This window comes from Adiantum capillus-veneris, chromosome 10 (assembly GCF_014529385.1).
Source record: "Adiantum capillus-veneris isolate H3 chromosome 10, ASM1452938v2, whole genome shotgun sequence".
Classification (NCBI taxonomy): domain Eukaryota; kingdom Viridiplantae; phylum Streptophyta; class Polypodiopsida; order Polypodiales; family Pteridaceae; genus Adiantum; species Adiantum capillus-veneris.
The window spans coordinates 120,383,238-120,401,348 of NC_140940.1; positions in this window are offsets into that span (position 1 = coordinate 120,383,238).

Genomic DNA, 18,111 nt, shown 5'->3' on the forward strand with positions numbered 1-18,111 from the left:
TAAATAATGAGGAGACAAGATGGGAGCCACAGTCACATGCACCCCATTTTCCTAGTCGCCAAAGTGGGACACTCACCTCAAATAGAAATATTGCTAAATCCTCCCCCTCCTTCCCTATATAAGGAGGCCATGAGAGCTCACTTTGGGAGGGAGGACACACACACACACACACACCTATCCATACACACTCTTGTGCTACATGCTTGTAGCATGAACCCTAATCACATAATCACAACACCATCATCATCACCATCACCATGCACAAAAGATGAGCACCACACCTCCACACCACTTGTAATTAAGGGTTGAAGGCACAATTTCAAGAAGAAGAAGGGTGGACACACTCATAATATTCCTCGCCATCAACTCCCATCTCTCCATTATGCCTCCTACGATCTTGTCCCCTTCTCATTTTCCTGCCATACGCTACCTATTGTATTCATCTTTTGCAAGCAATCAACACACTCCATCTTGGTGCCATACTTTGTGTTGCTTTGGATACATCTCATTGTGAGTATGGTATATGCTTGTTCCTTGCCTTTTTTTTCTGCTTATGTAAAGGTGTGCGGATTCGCCACCATACACACACACTCTCTCTCTCCCTCTCATATTCCTATCTTCTTGCTACTTCCATCTTGAGGTGTGCGGATTCGCCACCTCTTGTATGATAAGTGGGCATACTCGCAAGTTTCCCTTACCTCATTATCTTCCTTACTAACATGCACGAGTAGCAAGCCCATTCTCACTCATTCACCACTCCTCTCACCTTTTTCTCCGACCACCCCATTCCACATTTGGGTGTGGATCTTGAAATTGTTTTCCATGGCATGCTTCATTGTGTATATGTATGCGTCCTAGCCGCATATCTTGCTAGGTGGTGCCCCTATTGTGTATCCCCCATGATGAGGCCATTGTGCATAGTCTTGGTGTAGAGGCCACCGGGTCTATTTTTCACTTCCGCCTCTTAATAGCATTTAGATTTCTATTTGAATGATTTTTCTTTTGTTAAGTTTTTTAAGATTTTCTTTGTTTATTATTAAGAAAAAATAAAAAAATCCATAATCCACATGAAGAAAAGACTGACGAGAGGCCTGAGGACTACAAAGAGAAGAAGGTACAGGAAAACGATGAAACTTCACTAAGTATGTCTCAACAGCCACTACAATAGCCGAAGAACTTGTCACAAAGCAGTGTCAACAGGCAACCGACAAGTCATAAAAGTCAGAGTCAAGTAGCTAAGCCACAAAATGAGTGAGGTGTTATTCCCGAAGCTTCAAGTAATATTCTCTGTGGTCTAAGTGTCTTAGCTATTCTAGGTACTTCTCAAGCTGGAAGAGTTGAGCATATTTACGTTGTGTCGCTCATGCTGGTATAGGTGAGCAAAAGAGTCGAAGTCTAAGTACTTAAGTTTGGTGAAGTGAAGGAGATGGTCCAAAAGACACTCACGTACTGAGCATAGTGAGATACGAGTGGAGAAACTTCTACATCGAAAACCCTTCTTGGAAAGGTGGAAGCTATTGAGAAATCTTTTGATGTCACATGTACTACATTTATTCCTCGAAACACCCATCATCTCCTTCTTTCACATTGCATGCTTTTGTTGACAAATTTCTCATATGCATATAGAGTGTCCCATAATTGGCACTTGCATCAGGCACTCTTTCTGTGTTTCACCCAAGCACTCACCTTTCATGAACATGTACTTCACGTTCAACTGCTCAACTCCAATAAGAGCGTATACCAAAGGCATTTTTTCCCCACCGGGTTTTTTCCCTTTGGTCATCCAGGTTTCAGACCCTAATCTAAAGACACCTATCACCATCCTCTTGTACATATTCCTTGTACATCAACAATAAGGAAATGCTACTCAAATCAATTGACAAATGAATTGGAGCACCAATTTCAGATCATAGCATACTTCTCCTCAATGGCGAGTCGAAGAATGGCCTACAATGACAACGCTGCAGAAAACACTAACAACATGATTGCACAGGAACAAAGAAGTCCCCAATGAAGAAGAGCAGACATAAAAAGTAATCAGAGGATCTCAAAAGATGAATGGTTACGATGATAGACGTCCGCTCTAATGGATCATAGTTCTTGTTGTGGTTCGACAAAGATACAAGCAGTGCAACAGATGAAGCCAAAACAACAGCAAAGTGTTGATCGCTGGGTCAACAACACAACATACCTCAAGAACAAAGAAGTCCTCAATGACAAAGAGCAGACATAAGTGTAATCAGAGGATCTCAAAAGCTTGTCCTTGATAATGCGCATCGAATGCTCGGCAGGGTTTTGAACCTCAAATTAGAATAATTAAGTCCTGGATTCGGCCTGACAGACAGACTTTGCATTAGAGTGCAACTTGGCCTAAAGAAGTTAATGGTTTAGCCATACAATTTCTACAAAATCCTTACAAAGTTGTCATTGGCTCACAAGATCAGAAATCCAATCACTCAATTCTACAGATTGTGAAGTTGTTTCTGAGAATCACAAATACTCCGAATTGACAGATTTGCTGGAGCAAGTGATGGATGGAGCTTTCTCTATCCATGATGATAAGAGTCAAGTTAAACGACATTGGGTTCTTTTTTAATTTAGATCTGGCAGTAGACCTATAATGACAGAAACAGATGCTGCAGCTCGGAGCGTGGATGTGAAAGACATAAAGTTCGTCATCAATTATGATTTTCCTGAATCATGCAAAGACTATGTACATCGGATTGGACGAACAAGACAAGCTACTGCAAAGGCTATAGTCTATATTTTCTTCACAACAACAAAACGACAGCAAAGACCACATCGCCATCGACAATCAGGTCATGTCGGGGACGACATGAACGAGGAAGGGGGGAATGTTGACCGCTGGGTCAACAACACAATATAACTCAAGTTTCGTACCAAAGTCTCATCTTTTGCGAGTTATGAAATGCTGCGGATTATGGCTATAAACGTCATTTGTAATGAGTAGTTATTCTAGTTTCAAAAGCTGGGGTGCAATGGCACTTCCAGATTGTAAATACAAAGCCATTTGACCCTTTCAACCCCATTTTTAGTTAAACCTAAGGTAGCCTTAGTATATAAGGTACCTAGGTCATTTTTGTAAAAAAGACTTTTATCATAATCAAAACTGAGCGCTTCCGTCTACTGTGTGTGAGAGAGAAAGAGAGTGAGCGTGAGCTTTATCCTCTTGCTACGCTCGGCTCGCTCAACACATTGGAGATCTGACTGCACCATTGCTGTAGGCTCGAGGAGAGCTACGCAACAACGCCAAGCTACCCATACAACAATTGATCTAGGTCTAGCTCATCTGTGTCCTCAATTGACATTATGTTGATCTAAGTAGTGTTTGCATGCAGTTCATGGGTGTGTGAGTCGCTCCGTCCAACATAGGGCTTCCATTCTGGCCATGTAGGTGCCCTTGATTGGCCTAAATGCTTTTGTAGAGCTTTTACATTGGCACCCTATGGTCCTAGGGTGATAGGTGGCCTATAATCTAATGAGAGATCCTATGATCTTTGGTCCATAGGGTGGACTAGGTTCCCTTTTTATGACCATTTTGTTGGCACCCTTTAGTCCCAAAGCCATAGGATTCCTCAATAACATAGAGGGGAATCTATGGATTTATCTCCATAGGGTGCCATAGGGTCCCTCTAATCTAATGAGGGTTCCTATAAATTAATGGCTATAAAGCAGCCATGGTGCCCATGTAGGTACCCTAAAGTGGTCTAAATGCCCCTCTAGATCCTCTACATTGGCACGCTATGGTCCATAGGGTGACCTCTAATCTATTGAGAGTTCCAGTGGTGTTATGGATGTAAAGAAACCACATGGTACCCATCTAGGTGTCCTTAAGTGGCCTAAATGCCCCTCTAGAGATTTTACATTGGTATTCTATGGCCCTAGGGCCACAAAGGTGTCCTCTCACTTAATGAGAATTCCTTTGTACATGCTATCCATGTAGGTGCCTTTGACTGGCCTAAATGCCCCTCTAGAGATTCTACAGTGGCATCCTATGGCTCTAGGGTAATTGGGTTCCCTCTAATCTAACAAGAGTTCCTATGTACATGGTGCCCTTGTGGATGCCATTGAGTGGCCTAAATTCCCCTCTAGAGGTTCTACACGGGCACCTTATGGCCCTATGACCATAAATCCATAGAGTGCCAACACTAAAGGTTCTACAAGGGCACATAAGCCACCCTATGTCTATAGGATCTCTCATAAGATTAGAGAGAACCTTGTGGGCATAGGGCCATAGGGCCATAGGGTGCCAATATATAAGCTCAAGGCCAATATATTTCCCTCTATTATAACAAGAGATACAATGGCCCTAGGGCCATAGGCTTGGCATGGTGTCCATGTAGGTTCCTTGAATGGCCTAAATAATCCTTGAGAACTTTTACATTGGCACCCTATGGACCCAATTCCTTAGGGTGTCCTCTATTCTATTGAGAGAAACCTAGGGACATAGGGCTACCATGGTGACATGGTGCCCCTCAAGCCTTTCCATTGGAACCGTATGGCCATAGGGTGCCATAGAGATTTTTCATTGGCACCCTATGGCCATGGTTCCCGTCTAGAGAATTTTCATTGGCACCCTATGGCCATGGTGTCCCTTTATAGATATTTTTCATTGACACCCAATGGCCCTGTGGGGACATAGGGCCAAATGGTGTCCTCTAATTTAGTGACAAGTCCTATGGCCATGGTGCCTATGTAGGTTCCCTTAAGTGGCGAAAATTCCCCTCTAGATCTTTTACATTGGAACACTATGGCCCTAGGGACATGGTGCAGCAAAGGTGTCTCTCTTGGCGCACTCGGGTGTCCTATGTTCTTGCTGTTACGATTTGTGCCTTGATCCCACCTTCTCATAGAAGACATCACTTGCACACTATAACTAGATGCAATGAACCTTTGACCAACTACTTTGCCTAGCTTTAGTGTATGCTTGCATACACTACCTTTTGAACATTGTCTCATCCAAATACACCCCCATATGAGAATCCACGAGCTACCTAGCTAATTTAAACCTCTAGAGGTTATCCAACACATCACCAATGATGTCACAAAGATTCCTTTGATCTACTCTATAAAAGAGCCCTCTTGTAATCACAATCAAGCTTGAATGAATAAATCCTAGCACTCTATTTGCATACTCTATTGTGTATGCTTAATTTCTCATTCTCTATTTCTTGTGGTGTGTGTCATTTGTGTTAATGACCTACATTATGCACACACCATGAATGCTACGCACACACACCCACCTTAAATACTTACTTCACATGCGTCTAGTGTTTTTTATTGATACCCTATGGCCCTAGGGCCACATGGTGTCGAATATGCTAGTGATAAATCTTATGCTCTTAGGGCCATAGGGAAGTCAAAGTCCCCATATAGGTGCCCTTGGGGCCTAGATAGCCCTATAGAGATTCTATTTGGGTGCCCTGATAGAGCTTCTATCTTGGCACCCTTTGGCCATTAGACCGTGATTAGACCATTGTGTACATGATAGGTGTGATATTTCAATAATTTTTAAAGAAAATTTATAAACTCTATGAGTTATCAATTATCTCTCTTTATCACTCTATTTTTTCACCTTGTACTTGTCCTTCTACAATGTCACCCTCTACCCGCTCTCTTCAACATGACCCTGTGTGCATCCTACAAAGTTATCGCTCATATGCTCACAGGTATGCCATAGCCATGAATTTTGTTAATCTTGTTATACTTGTTTTTCTTGTTTTTGTGTATAGAGAGAGGTCAATTTGAACGTAAGAAAATATCAAGTTTGACGATCTTACTTGTGAGCATGCTTGAATCAAAATTTTGATTGGATGAGCATGGGTGAGGAAGCTTGGTGAAGTGCGGTGGAGGGAGGCCAAGAGAGCACCACCTTGACACGATGGTGCAACCAAAAATCATCCAAGCTAGAAGTGGGCACAACCAAAGGTATGTGTGCTTGTCGGTGCATGCAAGGGTGCTAAAGCAGGTGTGAAGGTCAAGGATAGCTAAAGAGATATGAAAGTGTATGTTTGTGGTGGTTTTTTAGGCCACAAAGTCTCCATGATGGGCTAAATAGGTGAATATCTTAGGGTAACCCAAGAGGTATAAATATGTAATGGGAGGTAGTATTGAAAGTATTCTCGAAGCTGGTCTAGAGGACTTGTCAAATGGAGCTACGCAGTGCAACATATGGAAGCTTGAATGTAGGAATGGTTTGCATATCCTCATCGGATTGAAAAGGTGCATATACATGGTTAGATCTAAGGTGAGTGGATGGACCGGAATTGCTTGATTTGTGGTGTTTGTCGGTCTTCTCAGATTGGAAATCTCAGTCCAAACGACCAACAAGTTATGAGCCGGTGAGGTTTTGTTGGGGGCTATGTCTGCTCCATTTTTGTTACCTTGATAGGACTACCATCATGTGTTTTCTAGGAGATAGTGTGCAACATATGAAGTCCGCTGAAAGTGACATTGCCTCAATCAAAGCTCAGGTGTTGTGGAGCTATGTATGATGAAAGTTGAGATTAGTTGTAAGCGAGGTGATGCCAGATATTTTCCCTTGGTTTTTGATCGATTGTTTGTGGTAACAAGAGGTTCAAAAGCTAGTGGGGTCCTATGCCTTTGAAAACGGTAGTATGAGATTCTGATGGGTCTTTACAGTATGAGTATCAGGCTTGGGGAAGGGGAGATATACCAATTTTAAATAGGAAAAGAAGGAGACTTTTTTTTTGTTGTAAAGGTCGATGATATTTTTTGAAGTTTAAGAGGTGGGTTTCTCTGGTAGTGCCAGGTGTCACTCACATAAAATCCACATATGTGGTTGGATGCTAAAAAATGGCGGTATATATAATGAAGTAACGCAATCCCATAGTGCAAAAAAGAGGATAGAAGGAGCTTTAATATATCCACCCCCCCCTCCCCCCCCCTACCCCCGTGTGCACTTGTGAGGCGGTCTTGGCAAACGTCGCTTACCGTCCTTGGTATGGTCTATTGTGATGGCGACTGTTTGGTGCCCATAAGGGCTTATTCACACGCTGGAGGCCTTTGGCCCCCAACCCCTCTTTTTTATTGAAGGCAAGCGAGGATGCACATGAGCACTAGGGATATCGCTAGTGCTCCAAGATTGAAAGAGAGAGAAGTGGGAGTTCCGGGAGCACCAAAGGAGCACCGCCCTCTCCAAGTTGCAAGATCAAGCTGGCAGATAGGAAAATGGGAACGAAGCTACTAAAATGAATGGGAACTTCTATAAAGAGGTTTATTTTATCATTTTGTGGGGGTGGTTTTTCGAGGTTTTCCAAGAGAGAAACAAACCCAGGAGGTCTTTTTTCTTGGAGCTAGCCATAGTCTTGCCGTTGGGGATGTTGTAAAGGGTTGTTTTTGAAGCAATATCAAGGCCATTTTTTCCTTGTCTGGTGTCTCTCTCCCCTTCCCCCTCTCTTTCTCATGTTCTTGTAGTGTTTTGTGGTGTCGACAGTGTGTCTCCCCCCCCGAATCGATGGTGCTTGTGTCAAAAGAGTGAGATAGAGTTGTGTGTGGGTTGAAGGAGTCAAGACAAACCATGATGGTAAGGGTGTGTTGTGTGGTTATCTTGCCGGGCGTGTGTGCATTGGAGTGTATGTAAATGATGGTTTGCTAGTGTAATTTGTATATTTTGAAGGTATTTTTGAGAGGACATGGGTGCTCTGAATACCATGAGATATAGAGATCACCTTGTGTGTGTTCCCCATTCCCTCTCTCCATCTTTGGGTGCCCCCACTAAGGAGGCATACTAATTGCTCCTTGGTTGGCGAGAAGGTGTGGTTTTGGCATTGGAAATATGGCAGCATGAAGCTATGGACCAATTTTCCACGGAGAGGAGAATCCAGATGAGTGGATTGTAGATTTTGAGATGTACATGCTATCACTGCGTATGCCTAATGAGGATAGCAAGATGCAGACTTTTCCATTGGTGATGCACGGCAAAGCTAAGGAGTGGTTTGAAGCATTGGAATGCGAGTGAAGGGAGGCATGGTCAACTCTGAGGATGTAGTTTCTACATGATATTCTCAAGGAGCATTTCCAGTCAAGATGGATGCAAAGTTAAAAGGCTCTTAAGGAAGATGTAGGTGAATTTTAAATATTTTTCTTGATCATTTTGAAGCATTGTTGGGTAGAATTTATGGTAGCCATGGAGTTGGCTAATGACAAGTACTTCAAGCTGGATAAATTCATCATGTGCTTGCATCCCGAGGTGCATGGAAAGGTGGAATTTCAGACCCCAAAAAATCACAGTCCAAGAGTAGAAAAATCAAGAAGAAGATCGAGCAGGGTGTAATGGGCTACACGATGTTGGTTCCTACTCAACCACAGAGTCCTTGTGGTGCTATCCAGGACGAGAAACAGGCAAATGGAGATGTGTCATATGTTCCATAGTATTGGATATGTATAGTCCAGGATTTGTCTGTGAAGATTCAAGAATTGTGGTCAAGTGTGATGGACAGGGGACAACAAAGAGGAGGAAGAGGTAGAGCTAGGCCATTATCTTGCCGATGCTACGACTGTGGAGGAGAGAGTCATTATACTCCAAATTGCCTGCATCCACCTAGGGAAGGAGGAGGTATGTATCACCTTTTAGGTAGGGGTAGAGGGCAAGGACAATTCAAGGGTCACAAAGAGCATCCAGTCGAGAACCCTATACCACCATCTTTACCAGATAATGGTGAGTTCCCTAGTGTCAATATCATTGGTGTGGACAAGCAAGAAGTGGATGTCTTAGCAAATAAGAGAGCAAGAGGTGAAAGGAAAACAAAGACTGCGTGAGAAAAAAGAGCTCGCAAATGCAAGGAGAGGTGTATGAGGGTAGGGAGCAGCAAGACACTAGCAAGAGGAGAAGACATCACAAAATCAAGCAGGTAGGCTTTTACCTTGGGCGGGGTCATCCATAATATATTATGGTGAGTGATGTCTAAAACCAGAAAGCTAATATTATCTTTGGACAATTGTTGGCATAAAATCCCAAGCTAAGAAGGCATTGATCTACTAGTGTGAGCACTAGAGTTCTAAGGGTTAAGGATGATGTGCATGCTATATAGATTATGGCTTTAAGGGCAGGAAGTCTAGCAGATGTTCTTCCTCTTGTTGATGCTAATGCAGGTGCATGCATACATAGATGGTGGAGCTCAGGTTTGTGTCATGACTAAAGCAGATATGAGGGATGCAGGTGTCAAGGCGGTGGCCAAGTCAAATGTGCACATGAGGATGATCAATCATGCTAAAGCGAGGTGTTTAGAAGTGGATCAAGATGCGAAGGTTAAGGTGATGGGAGTAGAATTCCTTATTGATTTTTTTGTGATGAAAGCAGGTGACAATGCTTACCCCGTCAGCTTGGGGAGGCCATGGCTTTGTTGCAATATGGGCCAAACGGGGCTAGGAGAGCAGGGTGTTCATGTACCTTGGCTGACAAAGAGAAGGTAAGGCAGATAGTGTTGAACCTAAACACCAAAGAGAACCATTTCCACCCTATGGTGGTAGGAGGTGAAGAGGATGCAATAAAAGCTACAAATATGAAGCCAAGATGGCCTATGATGAAGGCTACTTCAATACATGATGAGGACTACATCAATACAAAGAAAGAGGAAGCAATGAAAACATTCTAAATATTGATAAGGATTTGTTTGGTGTTTCCTGTTGGGGTAAAGGCACTGCACCTTTGCTTGGGGCCGGGCGTCCGGTGTCCGACCGCCCACCCACCATGTGTACACTTCCTTATTCATTATACACTTATTCATATGTATAATGAATAAGGAGCTCCTCACTCACTAGTTCAAGAGGTTGCTCCATCCACACCAGTCTCGTGCTTCTCCCCTTCCCCGTATGCACCGCACTGCACACGCACGCACTCACAAGTGGTATCAAAGCTACGGCTTGGCGATGGCAAAAATCTCTCGATGGCAACGGAGCTCCCATTGAGCTTGGTGCTTTGCAACACCGGATTGGAGTGATTCAGGGCGGATCCGGCACGGATCGGGGAAGATCGCGGTTTTTGGCTACCCGACCCATGCAGGCCCTCTCAGGTATCTTGAGAGGAATCTAGGAATCAAGCAAGAAAGGGAGTTTTGTAGAGTTTTTTGATGCTTGCAAGGAAACACGGTGGAATCTCTGTAAAATTGTGGATCTGCAGCAACCAACCGCGCTTGGAGATCTTGGAGCTTGGCACTGAGTAGCAAGAGCTCAAAAACAAGGGGGCTTGAATTGAAAGCATCAAGCCTATTGTGCAACGGTTTGCAAGTAGTTGGAAGCTCAACAGGAACTGAAAGCATTTCAAGACCTTTTGAGAAGTGCTTTGGGGAGCTCACCAAGGCAAGCAGAGACATAGGCAGCAGGTTCTTGGTAGGGGCAACATTTGAGCTTGAAAAAAGCATGGGAGTGGTGGTGTTTAGACACATACACACAGTCGGGCAGGTCGATACACCATACACACACTCAATTGTTTTGGAAAGGAGAATCGACAACAACAGCTAAATCGATTCGAGATCTTGAAGCTTGGAGTGAGAGAGCATAGAGAGCTACAGTAGGTGCAAAATCGGGCAGCAGCATCGGCACAGGGCATTGAATCAGTTCGTAATTGAGTAGAACCGAGAGCAGGAAGTGGGATGCAAGTAGAAGCAAGGCATGTGCAGAGGCACAATTTCTATCAAGAAAAAGAGCATTGCAATTGGAGGGCTCAAAGGGGGAAAATCAAGCCAATGAAGGCTTGCAGTGAACTCGAGTAGGTACACCAGGCAGGGCAGCGCTAGTCAACATTTGCAAAGCCAGGCACTGCAAGCAGGAGATTTTGTCAGTAGGCAATTGAGACCAAGCACTGAGCGAAGTCGAGCAGAGCAAAGCAAACGTGGGCACACACACACACACACACACACACACACACACACACACACACTCATTGAGAAGGCAGTCATCAGATCCGTTTCCTGCAACAATTTGACAGAAAATTAAATTCTTTTTAAAACTTGAGCCCTATACACTTTGTGTGCAAGGGTGGGTGCACAACCCCCTTGGACTCCCCTGACCCTGACTCTCCAAACGAAAGAAAGAGAGCTTGAGAGATTGAGCTGCCTCAGCTGGAAGAGAGAGGTTACAAGCCAACATCGATTTTGAAAGCAATCGACAAAGAATATAGTGGTTTTGCTCATAGTTTACACAATCTTTCCAGTGTGGATTATGCGGCACATGTAGTACTCATGTACGACTTTGTGGAGCATTATAGAGAGCTTGTTTGCACAATTTGGTGTAGTTTCATGCTGTGTATGCATTATGGGGATAAAATTTGAGCTAGCTATAGCTCGCAAGTAGATAGTTTGCAAAGTTTACAGGTGTTTTTGGATAGGTATATATTATTAGTGCCACTTGGTCAGGAGTGAGCTATTTTGCCAGGGTTTTGGTAGTGCTATGTATGCCATTTGTGGATGTTGCTACTGAGACACTGAGTGTCTATTTCCATGCGTATTTGGTGAGATTTTTTTGAGTTTTTGCTCAGTTTTCAAGGAAAGCTCTGCGAAAATTTTCTCAGATTCTCGCCATGGTTTATGCGTATTCACAATTTACTCTCTGATTACTCTCTGACAGTTATCTACAATTTTTTGGCTTGTGTTTTGTGTTAAGTTTTGACTCATTTGCAAAGGAAATTCTATTCATTTTTACCCATCTTCTTGACGTAAAACTTTGCAGTGTTACTCCATCTTGTACAGTGGTCGATATATTCCCACTTTGACAGTGATCAAGTGTTTACTCTCACTTTGACAGGTTTTGTTATCTTGGACATAGGTTGGTGTTCTTGTACCCAAGATTAGCCTATGCTTGTGTGGCTATAGATATACAGTCATACATTTCATATTTCCACTTTGATAGTGATCAAGTGTTGACTCTCACTTTGATAGGTTTTGTTATCTTGGACATAGGTTGGTGTTCTTGTACCAAGATTAGCCTATGCTTGTGTGGTTATAGATATACAGTCATACATTTCATAAGTTTTTGCAAGAAATTTCTCTTGTGGGATGTGTTTTGAGCTAGTTAGCTCTTTGCTTGCGTATATGGTTATGCGCTTTACGCTCGATTGAGCAATTTGCCCTAGTTTATGCTTGCAGATAGAAAATTCTGGAGTTCTTTTATGCATATGTGAGCATCGGTTTTGATGCAATTGATTAAGGTTTTCATGATTGCGTAGTGGTCAAGTGATCTCCCACTTTGTTTCCATTTTGGCATTCACTTATGGCAGCAGACTATGTGACAGTGAGAAATGTCGGTCTTGTGCCGATACGTACAATATTGGCATTGTGGTCACGCAGGACACATTAGGCACCATTGTTTTAGACGTTTGAGATACCAGCGGAGTTGTATGCATGATGCAGATACAACTTTGGCACATGTTAGAGAGGGAGTTCTAGTGATAGTTTATGCCAGCAATGGTGATGCCATGCTTGCCTCAAGTGTACCTCTTGCAGATATATTTATGGCTAGCACACTTTCTCCAGAGTGGTTGCTAGATGAGGATGTAGTTTTTCATGTCACACCGCATCATGACTGGTTTAGCACATTCTCCAGTGGGAGTTTTGGCTGTGTGCACTTGGCCAATAGTTTGATGTTTGACATAGAGGGTGCAACAGATATTTGTTTGTCTTTTCCTTGTGGTGCGTCATACATACTACAATATGTGCACTACATTCCTCAGCTGAGACAAAGCTTGATCTCAGTGAGACAATTAGCAAACTTTGGTTGCCAGATATTGCTTAGAGAGCAGTCTTTCCAGATGCATTACGGTTCATTAGTGATTGCTAGAGGAGCGTGCAAAGGTTTGGTATATACTATGCATGTGTTTGAGGTTTGAGACGGCATAGTCTTGATTTTGTTGCTGTCATGCTTTGAGCAAGAGATAAGACGTGTATCCCTCGTAGGTCAGCTCAACCATGCTCACAAGGCAGAGCATTTAGTTGTACAGGACATGCCGGTAGACTTTTTGTAAAGATAGAGATAGAGTGATAGTGCTCTAGTGAGACACAAAGGGTGTTGTCAAAGTATGTGCAAGTAGAGATAGAGCATGTCTGCTCCATAGAGACACAGACACAGGTGGCAGATATAGAGTTCTTTGATATGCTAATGTTAGAGGTTGATGATTTTGTGCCAAGACGCATATTTTTGGGTGACAGGGACGTACGTTTCCCAGTGTCGATGTTGACACATCCATACGTGATGGGTAGTCTTGATGATGCAGTCATTGCAGACAGCGCAAGGGAGGCGAGTACAACTAGGTTTGTGCAGATTTTGTCAATGCTTGGGCGTCTCATGTTTGACTTGTTAGTGTTGAGGCCCGAGCATGGCGCTTTGTGGAGTTTTGCAGACCATATAGAGTAGTCTGCGAGATATACATGTAGGTTCTAGCGTGGGTACACACACTCGCCTACCACCAGAGTCGATATGAGTGCGTGTAGAATGACGAGAGTGAGCCAGTGGGCATAGATTGAGAGAGTCTCTCACCTAGTTTGTTGTACATACTAGTAGTTTAGTTAGTAGGTCTCACTTATCGGTGCATTGCCTTTAAGTGGGAGTTTGTTGGGGTAAAGGCACTGCACCTTTGCCCGAGGCTTGGACATCCGGTGTTTGACCACCCGCCACCATGTGTACACTTTCTTATTCCTTATATACATATGAATAAGGAGCACATCACTCATTAGTTCAAGAGGTTGTTCCACCCACAACGGTCTTGTGCTTCTTCCCTTCCTTGCACGCACCACATCGCACATAAGTGAGACCTACTAGTAGTTTAGTTAGTAGGTCTCACTTATCGGTGCATTGCCTTTAAGTGGGAGTTTGTTGGGGTAAAGGCACTGCACCTTTGCCCGAGGCTTGGACATCCGGTGTTTGACCACCCGCCACCATGTGTACACTTTCTTATTCCTTATATACATATGAATAAGGAGCACATCACTCATTAGTTCAAGAGGTTGTTCCACCCACAACGGTCTTATGCTTCTTCCCTTCCTTGCACGCACCACATCGCACATGCACACACGTATCCGCGCACACACGTACTCACATTGCCAAAGATGGTCCTCATGCAAAAGAAGGTTTGCACTCTCATGTTCTTGGAGTAGGTGAAAAGGAAGTGGTTGATCTGTTGAGTGAAGACTTGACCAAGAATGATAAAGAGAGCTATGCTCAACTATGCACCTGTTTCATATCCTAATTTGTTTACGATAGAGTACAATGATTTACGAGGGGCAAAAGGTGGAAAACATAGGATTATACTCAATTTAGAGGGGTATACGACGAGGGCCGAGAATTTGCCAAGACTGGGAAAATTGAAAAGAAGGCTTTGTGGTAGGAGATTAACAAGCTTTTGGATGTAGGTGTTATCGATCCTGTGAAAGAGTCGAGGTGAGTTTCACTCGTTTTCATCACTCTAAATGTAAAGATCTCCTCCTAGCCCTTACTCATGACCAAAGCATCTAAGCCACTGACTAAAAAACAAGTAATAATAATAATAAAAGGAACTCTAGGATAGTTCGGGTGAATTTGGGTCAAATCAAGGCACCACTGGTTGCTCACGAGACACTTTCGGTTTACACCATGGGGATATGGACATAGCCAATGCATGAGAAATTAGCTTTTTCGTCTCAAGAAAATTAAAATAAGGAAAAATAAAGAGAAGATAAGGATAAGGTGAAACTTTTGAAGAAATTTTGGAAAAGAACAAAAGTTATCAAGATAAGTAAAAATAACTGATCTATGAGGAAGATAAGCTATCAAGATGAGTGAAGGCTCTTATCAAGACTAAGCATAGAAAGAGGGCTTCTCTACTCGTTCAACACTTCTCTCCTTCATTTTTCAAGGTGCAAACTTGAGAATAAATTGTAGAGAATTCTTGGGAAAGCCATAGCTAAGCCACTTTCATGCACACCTCCATACACATCCTACACACACACACACACACACCCCTCTCCAAGAGAAGCCATGGCCAAAACCCTAATCAATCTTGCCATAACCTGATCTTGTTGTTCTCATTACACACTCTCTCTCCTATCTTCTAACCCTCAACATTTCCATAGCTCCGACTGCGGAGATATGTATGGTGAAAGTTGAGAGCAGCTGCAAGCGAGGTGATGTCAAATGTTTCTCCTTGGCTTTGGATCGACTGATTGTGGCAATGGGAGGTTTGAAATCTAGTGGGGTACTACACCTTTGAAATCAAGAGTATAAGCTTCCAATGAGGCTTTACAGTATGAGTATTAGGCATTTAGCTTCAAAGAAGAAACAAGCCTCTCTCTCTCTCTACACCCTCTATCCTCCCTCCCTCCCTCTCTCTACACCCTCTTTCTCTCTTTTTATCTCTCTAATCTTTCTTTTCTCTATCTTCTCCTCTCTTAATTCTAATCTACACTATTTTAACATGTTTCCTCCCTCTAATCTCTCTTTTCTTCCCTCTCTCTCTTTTCCTCTCTAATCTCTCTAGATAATTTTTTTTTTCATGTTTAGTTTAGCATTCCTTGACTTATCACATTTTCTATTTTTCTTTTTCTAATGTTTAGCTTTTTTCCTCTTTCTGTCTCTTGGTTTTTCTCTCTCTAATTTACCATACACATCAACTCATTGTAATAAAACACTAATTTAAGATTAAACATACAAGAAGTTTAATGTGTCGGTGTGATATTTAATGTATAATGTTTAACTTTTTCTCTCTACTTAAACTTTAATTTAATATTAATATTAATCATTAAATCTACTTTAATCTCTAATTTAACATTAACCATTAAATCTACGGTAACTTCTCTTTCTCCATCTCTTTTCCTCTCTCCCTAATCACACACTAAGCAAGCAAGCAAGCATCTATGAAATAATCACACACTTACAATAAACAATCAAAGAAGCAAAGTGAGGTCAACAAAACAAACAAGCAAGCACCTATACCAAAAATGCAACAAGTACAAAACCTTCAAATGACTACTTTCTAATGTGTGTGTTCTTAAGACAATAAAGGGGGGGGGGGGGGATTGTGTAGAAGCTCACCTCTTGTGTTTCTCTAGTGGTCGATCTTCTTGCGGTCCTCTTGTGAAGAGCCCTCTGCCCTCTTGTCTTCAATGGTGGAGCACTCCACCAAAGATTTATTGTGTGTGTGTGTGTGTGTGAAGGGGGGAGAGAGAGAGAGAGAGAGAGAGAGAGAGAGGTGAGCTTTGAAAGGGAGAATATTGTTGCAAGTGAGATGGTGGTAGGAGTAAAAGAGTAAGGTATACTGCAAAAAAAGTGGCATACCTTGCTTTGTTCCTTTTTGAAATTTGTGAGATAATATGCATGGTAATGTACATGATAATATTTAATTTACAAAGAATATCTTTTCCACTCCCCTCTCTCCTCTTTGGCCACCCAATTTCTCTCTCTCTCTCTCTCTCTCTCTCTCTCTCTACAAAATGCGATAAAGGGCCGAGATAAACATTTAAAACTTTGATAGTGGAATAGTCATCAACTGACCACTCCCATAATATGGACTCCAGGCCTCGGCGGATCACCCATATTACTAGGAATGGTCAGTTGATGACCATTCTCTACCTCGTCAAAGCCGAGGTAAGGGGAACTATGCACCACAACCATATATCTAAAAGAAATTAAGCTATGGAATTTCACCTACAGTCATTCAATGACTTCCACCTCAACACAAGCAACACAATTTTTGACTAGCCAATCATTGGCGTACAACCTAGCAGACAAAATGTAATCGGCTTGTCTTGCATCATTTGCCCTATCTGTCAGTGTCTTCTATGTTGCAGCTGTGTGGCCCCTCTTCCCTGTACACTTGACGGTCGGGAATGGTGTCTTGCTGACCATTCCGTGTTTTTTCAGCACTCCCACCAATGGCTCCCGACATCAACCAGTCACCATGCTGTTGCCATGAAAATAGGAAATGGTCAACATGGGACCATTCCCTACACCTTCTTGAGAAAATGAGCATGACGAGGGTAGGCTTTTGTAGAATGTGCAAGAACATATTGTTGTGGTAGGACCTCTAATGGAATTGATAATTATCTATTTATTGCAACTCACAGGTGGAAAATTAATCTACAGTTATTGGACTATGTGAAAAGATATATAGTTTTTTAATGTACAATTTATGATTTAAGTGCTCATTATGAGCTTTGAGCTTCTCTCTGTATCTCTCTCTCTTTCTCTCTCTCTCTTATTGTGCCCTAATTGTAACTTGCTGCACCCTGTAGATGTTAAAAGAACGTATGAACACAAACACACACACACACACACACTCTCTCTCTCTCTCTCTCTCTCTCTCTCTCTCTCTATGTAACATACACTGACATATCACACACTTAGATCTACACGGACAGCCCCATGATGTAAGTCGACACATTATGCCCCATTTTTTGGATCGGCTCTATGATTAGTCCTGTTCAACCCAATACTGGCAATGAAAAATCCAAATACATGATTCTGTGTACACACGATGTCAAAAAAGCACACAATCCATGAAACATGGTAATGCATAAGGACATACGAACTCATAGCACACACATGCTGTCATAATAACACGATGTCAAGTGTACTAACAGTTTTTGCATGACACAGACAACATCTTTGGTGGAGGGGTAGTCAAGAGACATGGACATACAACATGAGCAGGCGGATGGAGCATTCGAGCAACAAAACCCTTCTATTTTTTTTTGTATTTTGGCTTAGATAAGCTAGAACCTTTGTAAAATAGTTTCCAGATGCATGATAGCATCATTCAAGTTATCTATAAATGTGTGTTAGCATCCCTCAACTTATCAAAATTCTGCTTCAAGTTGCAATAACTTTATGAATTCTTTATGTCAAAGTGGTTTTTTTCCCCTCCCCTTGTTATCTTCCCCCGTTTTTTTACAACAATGGCTTATACGGATATAACCTTTTATAAGGTCAAAGGCGTAATTTTAAAATACCTAAGCAACTTGGAGCCTGGCTAAAAAAGGCAAACCGCCTTAAATTATAGCGCCGTATGCATTCCTGGCAAGAAAACGCTGCAGCTGGCATGGCCATGGACCGCCTTTAAGGCACCGGGCTCAGCATTCCTATAAAGCCAAGGTAGCGTAAAGC